Below are 8971 nucleotides of genomic sequence, written 5' to 3' on the forward strand. Positions count from 1 at the left end.
GGGGAGAGGAGATGCAGTTCAGCCCATCATAGCACTCAAGGCCAGCAGGATGCTGTCTGTCAGGTGGGACTAGGTCACTACGGGTAGGTGGGGCCAGCAGGTGAGCCCCCATCACTGGCTCCCCTCTGTGGTCATGCAATCTCCTAAGCAGGGTGGGGGTTATTATCTTGAGTGGGAAGGGAGGGGGCAGGAAGGAACGCCTTCCCCAACCCTGACCTTGGCTGAGCAGGTGGGACACTCTGAGCCAGGGCAGCAGAGGCCACCACAGCTGTCACATATGCCACCACTTCCTAGCTCTTGAGTGGGAGCTAGGGGACCTGGGTTTATGTCCACTCGTCCCTGATCAGCTGGCAGTCTAGCAGGTGAGCTCTTAACTGCCCTGCTGCTGCGGGGCTCTGCTTTCTGTTTCCAAAGCCCAAGAGGGAGATGGGTTTGGAGCTGGCAGATAAGTTGTGCCCTGCCTTGAGCTCCAAAAATTTTTAAAAAACATCAAAAGGACATTCCAGACCCTCAGCCCCTGCCCATATGGGAACAAAGCCTCCTTGGCATTTACCTACTTTCCAGGAATCCTTCTTTTTGACCTCTCCTTGGGCAGAAAATGTGAGCTGGAAGTGGCTGGAGATGGAGAGAACAGGCATCAAGCCCTCTTACCGTTTGCCCCGAATTGTCCAACCAAATACCATACTACATGGTTAAGTTTTAAGGAGGATTAAATACATAAAATAAGGTATGTGGAAGTACTTGAAAATCCACATGGGCCATCAGGCTTGGAGATCATCGCTGTAGAAACCCTGCCTCGGGGGTTCCTGTCATGGCACAGTGAAATAATCCAACTAGTAACCATGAGGTGGCGGGTTCGTTGCTGTGAAGTGTGGTGTAGGTCTCAGATGTGGCTCGGATCCCGCATTGCTGTGGCTGTGGCGTAGGCCGGCGGCTATAGCTCCAATTAGACCCCTAGACTGGGAACCTCCATATGCCACGGAAAAAAAAAAAGAAAAAAAGAAACCCCGCCTGGAGAGATTTCTTCCAGATGCCCCATGCAAGCTCACTTCCATAGCAGGTGGACACAGAGAGGTTAAGTGACCAGCCCAGGAGCACACAGCTCACTCAGTGGCCAGAATTAAGACCCAGGCTGGACTCCTGCCTTCCAAGCCAGCAATCTTTGTACTACAGAATTATCATCACTATTAATTACTGTAATCCTTCTCTCCCCTCCCATCATCCAGGCCAGTTCCTACATCCCCCTGGCCTCTGTTTGTTGTGAGCAGAGGCTTTGGCTGACTCAGACCTGAGCAAAAGCTTGCTGGTCTGAGCAGCCATGGGCCACCCAGCCACCGACTGGATGGAAGACCTCCTGGATGGTCTGCTCGGAGCTCCAGGGTCTGGCAGGAGGTGGAAAGTTTGACAGAGATTCGAGGCAGGAGCAAGGGTACATTTGTCAGAACAAATGAGTGTATCACCTCTGAAACAGCAGGAGCCACCCCTGCCCCGGCTGTAGGTTTGTGGATCCTCCCACACTGGAGACAAATGTTTCTCTGGATGGTTTGGACACTTTTCCCAGGAAGCAAATGTCCTTGGGCATGTGCATGATGGTGTGTGTGTTGGGGGGGGGGGGGCGGCGTGTATGTGTGTTTTTAAGAAAAGGGAACAGGGAGTTCCCAATGTGGCTCAGTGGGTTAAGAACCAACATAGTATTGGTGAGAATGAGGGTTTGATCCCTGGCCCTGCTCAGTGGATTAAGGATCCAGCATTGCCGTGAGTGACTACATAGGTCAAAGATGTGGCTCAGATTCCACAGGACTGTGGCTGTGGCATAAACTGGGAGCTGTAGCTCCAATTCAATCCCTAGCCTGGGAACGTCCGTATGCCATAGGTGCGGCCATAAAAAAAAAAAAGAAAAGAAAAAAGAAAAGGGAGGAGGGGGAGTAGGGGTGAAACAGTACCACGTGGGCAAAATCAGGCCATAATATAAGTAATGATCCAGCCTCTCCAGTCTCTCGGCACCAGGAGAGGGTCTTTGGAGAAGGAGAACAAGAGAGAGAAGGAGAGAGAGAGCCTCAGGCCTCGGGGATGTGAATTGGAGGTTAGTTGGAGGCAGAAGTTTTTTCTGTTTCCAGATCATTCGAAACCTGTTGGTGGTGACACTATCCAACCCATTTCTTTCTGGACTTCGGCTTCCAGAAGATGAATACTTAGAGGGTGATTGCTCCATGCTCTGTGGAAATCAGCTTTACAGGGCTTGATGGCCTCGGAGTCTGTGGGTCCTTGTAAGACACAGGCAACCCTTCCCCTCACCGATCAAGCGGGGCCAGCAACCCGGGATGCTCTCGGCCCTGGCTCGGGCAAAGTCATCAGCTCGGCATGAACATGACCCACTGGAAAACATCCCAACCTCATTCTGCTTAAAGTTGACTGAAGCTAGATCCATGATGCTAAGTGTGTCCAGCAGGAAAAGGGCCGAGATGGGGTGCCTGGATTGAGACTTGGCTCTGCCACTCACTTGCGATATGATCTAGGATAGATTGCTTTTCTCTGAATCCAGTTTCCTTGTCTATAGAATGAAGAGGGTGGGTTGGGTAAGAATAACAAGGAACATTTTAGAGGCATAGGCTGGGTGCCAGACCCTGCCCTAAGGATTGGCTCATTCAATACTCACACCAGTCCTGTCAGGTAAGTATGATATTGAGCCCATTTTACAGATGAGATAACTAAGGCACAGAAGGCTTAAGTCACTTAAGACATAACCAGGATTCACACCTAGGTTTGCTCAATTTAAGGTTGATGGTCTGTATTGAATGATCTCTAGGGTCTAATATTCAGGAATTTCTTTCTGAAAGAGAAGAGCAGAGAGAGGATGGGAGGGAGGAAGAGAGGAGGAGAGAGGGAAAGACAATAATTTCCTGCGTGGGGGAAAACGTGAGGTTTTTTATTGTAAGAAGAGAGCAGGGCACGTGCAGGGTGGAGTATGGTGGTAAGGAGGCTGTGTGATGAGAAATCTTGTCATTGCTTATTTTTTGCAAATATTTTCTGTTCTGCCTTCAAGGAGCCTCTCAGCGAGGATCAGTGCTATATTGCTGATAGGTGCAAAAATTCCCCCATGCACCCCTCTGATTGTTACTGCCCCTGTCCCCACAGACACTGAATTATGAAAACCAAAAGTTTAAGGCAGTCAAACCATTTGTTTATTGCTATAAAGAGCGTCTGGCACTAAATGCCTACTCCCCTCCTGTGGCTTGATCTGCTTTGGTTTGGCAAAGCGTCTTGCTATCAGGCAATCAGAAATAAGAAGGAGCCAGTGTTTCCAGCATCTTGCCATGTGGAGAATTCAATTAGTCTGAGCCATTTCCAAAACCACTGTCGACTTTATTCTGGGGAAATGCCTTTCAGACCAGAAAATTGTTAGGGGTATAGTCAGCAAAGGACACAGGCGCTGGGGAAGCGTCTCACCTGAATACCGCACACATATGTGTGTGAGTGTGCATGTGCATGTGTGCACAGGCCCCTGTACTTGTAATCAGGAAGAGCAGATCATGCTTTGGGTTTGCCAGAGAGCAGGACACACGCCAGCACCGCCAGCTTCTGTGCGTGTTTCTGAGCCCGGACTTTGAAAGCAGACAAAGCAGGGTTTTATTTCAGTGCTGCCACTCAGGTGATAGTACAACATCTGGGTTGTTCAGGAGCTTCAGATTCCTCTACCGTAGAAAAGGAAGAATGGCTTCTTTGTCAGATGATGTGAGGATCCCAGGACACCACCCTTGGGATGGGTGCTTTCTATGTTGTGTCATCCAGCCCAGTGATTGATGATGAATATGGACTCAGTACTGGTACCCTGGCTAAGCCATACAGCCCAGGACAGGGACCCGGCATTAAGGGAGCACCCACTTTATGCCACACTGCTCTAAGTGCTTTAAATGTCTTCCCTCGTGTAATTCTCTCAATACCCCCAGGAGCTAAGTTGTCTCAGAGAGGTAAAGGAATCTGTCCAAGGCCACACAGCTGGTAATGATGGAACCAGGCTTGAGCCCAGGAGGTATCACGAGGGAGTCTATGTATGACCTTACACAACTCTAGGCTGCTGTCTGGAGCTTATATGTACACTACTGTACATACCAATGGACTGAAATTCATTGCCAGGATCATCCACTCTTAGGTGTATTTTATTTTTTATTTTTATTTTTATTTTTTTGTATTTTTGCCTTTTCTAGGGCTGCTTCCCATGGCACATGGAGGTTCCCAGGCTAGGGGTCTAATCAGAGCTGTAGCTACCAGCCTACACCAGAGCCACAGCAATGCGGGATCCAAGCTGCTTCTGTGACCTACACCACAGCTCACGGCAATGCCGGATCCTTAACCCACTGAGCAAGGCCAGGGATTGAGCCCGCAAGCTCATGGTTCCTAGTCGGATTTGTTAACCACTGCACCATGACGAGAACTCCCCTTAGGTGTATTTTAATTGTTCAAGAATATTGTCAAAGTTTCCATCTGTGCTTTTAGTGTGATCAGGGCATCAACCATTTGAAGTCTAGAAATGAAAACACTCCTTGACCCTTAGTTTCCTTATCTGTAAAATGGGAAAAGGGGGTTGTTAGGAAGAGTAAATAAAAGCATATGTGAAAATGCATGATACACAGTAAATAACTGATAAATACCTGCTTAAATTTTTATTATAAGGGAAGAGAAATTATCCTTAAGTAAATGTGACATGAATTTTATCCCTTCTTTCATCTTCTTTCTGGATTTTCATTCTCAGATTCCTAGTGATGGGCCTTATCTTGGGATATTCCTCTTTCAAATCCTTTTATTTCCTCTACCAGGACTGCTGGCTTCTTTTTTGTAGTTGTTGTTAACTCAGTGAATTTTACTACACTGATAGGTGTACAATGATCATCACAACCCAATTTTATAGCATTTCCATCCCAAACCCCCACCCCATCCCCCCATCCCCCAACCTGTCTCCTTTGGAAACCATTAAGTTTTTCTTTTTCTTTTTTTTTTTTTGCTTCCTTTCTTTTCTTTTCCTTTTTTGTTTTTATTTTTATTTTTTTGTTTTTAGGGCCGCACTTGTGGCATGTGAAGGTTCCCAGGCTAGGGGTCGATTGGGAGCTGTGGCTGCTGGCCTACAACACAGCCACAGCAATACAGGATCCAAGTCTCATCTGTGACCTTCACCACAGCTCACAGCGATGCCAGATCCTTAACCCACTGGGCAAGTCCAGGGATCGAATCTGCATCCCCATGGATGCTAGTCAGATTTGTTAACCCCTGAACCACAATGGGAACTCCCCATAAGTTTTCCAAAGTCTGTGAGTCAGTATCTGTTGCACAAAGAAGTTCATTGTGTCCTTTTTTTAGATTTCATATGTAAGTGATAGCATATGATGTTGGTGTCTCACGATCTATCTTCACTTAGCATGATAATTTCTAGGTCCATCCATGTTGCTGCAAATGCCATTCTTTCTTTTAATGGCTGAGTAATATTCCACTGTGTATATGTACCACATCTTCTTGATCGACTCCTCTGTTGATGGGCATTTAGGTTGTTTCCATGGCTTGGCTATTGTATAGAGTGCTGCAATGAACACTGGAGTACATGTATCTTTTCGAGTCATGGTTTTCTCCGGATAGATGCCCAGGAGTGGGATTGCTGGGTCAAATGGTAATTCTATTTTTAGTTTTCTGGGGAATCTCCATACTGTTTTCCATAGTGGTTGCACCAATTTACATTCCCACCAACAGTGTAGGAGGGTTCCCTTTTCTCCACACCCTCTCCATCATTCATTGTTTGAAGACTTTTTGATGATGGCCATTCTGGCGGGGGTAAGGTGATACCTCAGAGTAGTTTTGATTTGCATTTCTCTAATGATGAGTGATGTGGAGCATCTTTTGGTGGGTCTGCATCTCACTTTAAAATGCTTCCCCGCCAAATCACCAAGTTGCATTTCTCTCTAGAACTTTCTTGCAAAAATGTTTTTCCTCAAATTAACTAATTAGATTTTTTTTTTTTTTTTTTTTTTTGCTTTTTAGGGCTGCCCTTGCAGCATATGGAGGTCCCCAGGCTAAGGGTCCAATAGGAGCTACAGCTGCTGGCCTACACCACAGCCACAGCAAAGGATTCAACCCTCATCCTCATGGATCCTAGCCGGGTTCGTGAACCGCTGATCTTCATGAACCACTGAGCCACGAAGGGAGCTCCATACAAATCTGATCTTTTTCTATGAGTTTATTTGCTTGTTTTTGAACTCTAATTGACCCTCAGTAATATGTTAGTTCCGATTACACAAAATAGTGATTTGTTATTTCTAGACATTTTAAAATGATCACACAGTAAGTGCAGTTACCCTCTGTCATCTACAAAGATACTACATAATTATTGACTGAACATTTCATGCCTGTGACTCATTAATTTTGCAACTGGAGTTTGTGCCTCTTATCCTCCCTCGCCTATTTCTCCCCTCCCTTCACCTGATCCACTCTGGCAACAACCTGTTTATTCTCTGTCTCTGAGTCTGTTTCTGTTTTGTTATGTTTGTTCATGTATTTTTTTGAATTCCACATATAATTGAAAAAAAGTATTTGTTTTTTTTCTGTTTGACTTATTTCACTTGGCATAATACCATATAGGTCCATCCTTGTTGATGGCAAGATTTCATTCTTTTTTATGACTGAGTAATATTCCATTTAGTATACATACTACATCTTCTTTATCCCTTCATCTATTGATGGGCCCTTAGGCTGCTTCATATCTTGACTATTGTAAATAATGCTGCAATGAACCTAGGGGTGCATATATCTTTCCCAATTAGTGTTTTTGCTTTATTTGGATAGATAAATAAATTCCTGGAGTGGAATTGCTGGATTGTATGGTGGTTCTATTTTTAACTGTTTGAGGAATCGCCACACTGTTTCCCACAATGGCTGCCCCAATTTACTTTCCCACCAACAGTAAACAAGGGTTCCCTTTTGTATACATCCTCATCAACACTTGTCATTTGTTGACTTTTTGATGATAGCCATTCTGACAGGTGTGCAATGATATATTATTATAGTTTTGATTTGCATTTCCCTGAGGACTAGTGATGTTGAGCCAGTAGAGATCCTTTTAAGCATTCCTGTGATTAGATTCAACCCACCCAGGTAATCCAGGATCTTCTCCCCATCGCAAGGTCCTTAATTTAACCCTATGTGCAAAACTCTTTAGCCATGTAAGGTAACAGTCACAGATTTTAGGAATTTGAATGTAGACATCTCTAGGGGCCATTATTCTACCTACCACAATTACTTATTCAACATATTTTTATTTTTTTGTCTTTTGTCTTTTTGAGGGCCACAACCACCACATACGGAGGTTCCCAGGCTAGGGGTCCAATCAGAGCCGTAGCTGCCGCCCTACACCACAGCCACAGCCACTCAGGATCTGAGCCACGTCTACAACCTACACCACGGCTCATGGCAATGCCGGATCCTTGACCCACTGGACGAGGCCAGGGATTGAACCCTCAACCTCATGGTTCCTAGTCGGATTCATTAACCACTGAGCCATGACGGGAACCCCTCAATGTATTTTAAAATGCAAAAAAGAAACCACTCTTAAACTTTTGGTTTGAGCTATTGGCGGGGATGGTGGTGTCCTGGTATAGGATCAGGAGAGCAGAAACAAGTTGGAGGAGGTGGAGAATCGGTGTCTTCTTTGGGGCATATTAATTTTGAGATGCTGGACGATTTTCCAGGGGCTACATCAGGTTGAACTTGAATTTACAGATCTGGTGCTCTCAAAAGACTTTTGGGGCTGGAGATAGAGATTTAGGAGATGTATAGAAGGGGATTAAAGCCACGAGACTTGTTGAAAGCTCCAAGAGAGGGCCTGGATGGAGAAGAGTAGACGCCCACAGGTGTGTGAAGGAGGAGGAAAGAGCAGACAGGGCTCAGAAGGAGCACAGTGATGATGCAGGAAAAACAGGAAAACCGCATCACCTTCCTCAGTAGGCCTCCCCGGAAGCAGCCTCCTCCCTACTCCTCAGTTTATCTCCATCCCACTGCCTTGTCCATTTTGCTTGCAGAGATGAGCACAACCTATCATTCTCTCTCATTGTTTCATGATTGTCTGTCTTTCCCCACTACCCTTTGATCACCGGGAGAGCAGAGCTCTGGTCATCAGGATCACTGCTGATCCCCAGGCCCTAGCCTAGTGCCTGGCTCAGAATAGGCACTTGACAAATATTTGTTGAACGAATGAGTGAATAAAAACAAACTAAATCCATTATCTTTGCCCCCAATCCATAAACAAAGAAGACAGCTCTAAAATTAAAAATTATATCCTTCACTGCCTATTCCCCATAGGTAGTGCTGCACAGGAGTACAACTTTAATTAATTAATTTTAATCAATCAGTCAATGAATTAATTTCAATCCATTAATTAATTTTAATCCCTGTGCTATACAGTAGGACCATCTTATATATAGGATGTTTATATATAGGATGTTTATCCATCCTATATATAAGATATAAGAGTTTACCTCTGCTAACCCCAAACTCCCAGTCCTTCCCTCCCCCCGCCACTTGGCAACTGCAAATCTGTTCTCTGTATCTGTGAATCTGTTTTCGTTTTTGTAGATATATTGATTGTGTCATATGTTAGATTCTACAAAGTGATATCCTATGGTATTTGTCTTTCTCTTCCTGACTTACTTCACTTAGTATGATAATCTCTAAGTCCATCCATGTAGCTGCAAATGGCATTATTTCATTCTTTTTTCTGGCCAAGTAATATTCCATTGTATAAATATACCTCATCTTCTGTATCCGCTCATCTGTCAATGGACATTTAGGTTGTTTCCAATAGGCTTGGCTATTGGTGAATAGTGCTGCTATGAACCTACAGGTGCATGTATTTTTTTGAATTATAGTTTTATCTGGGGATATGCTCAGGAGTAGGATTCCTGAATCATATGGCAACCCTTTTTTTAGATTTTTT

The sequence above is a fragment of the Sus scrofa genome, chromosome 9, assembly GCF_000003025.6.
Source record: "Sus scrofa isolate TJ Tabasco breed Duroc chromosome 9, Sscrofa11.1, whole genome shotgun sequence".
Lineage (NCBI taxonomy): Eukaryota > Metazoa > Chordata > Mammalia > Artiodactyla > Suidae > Sus > Sus scrofa.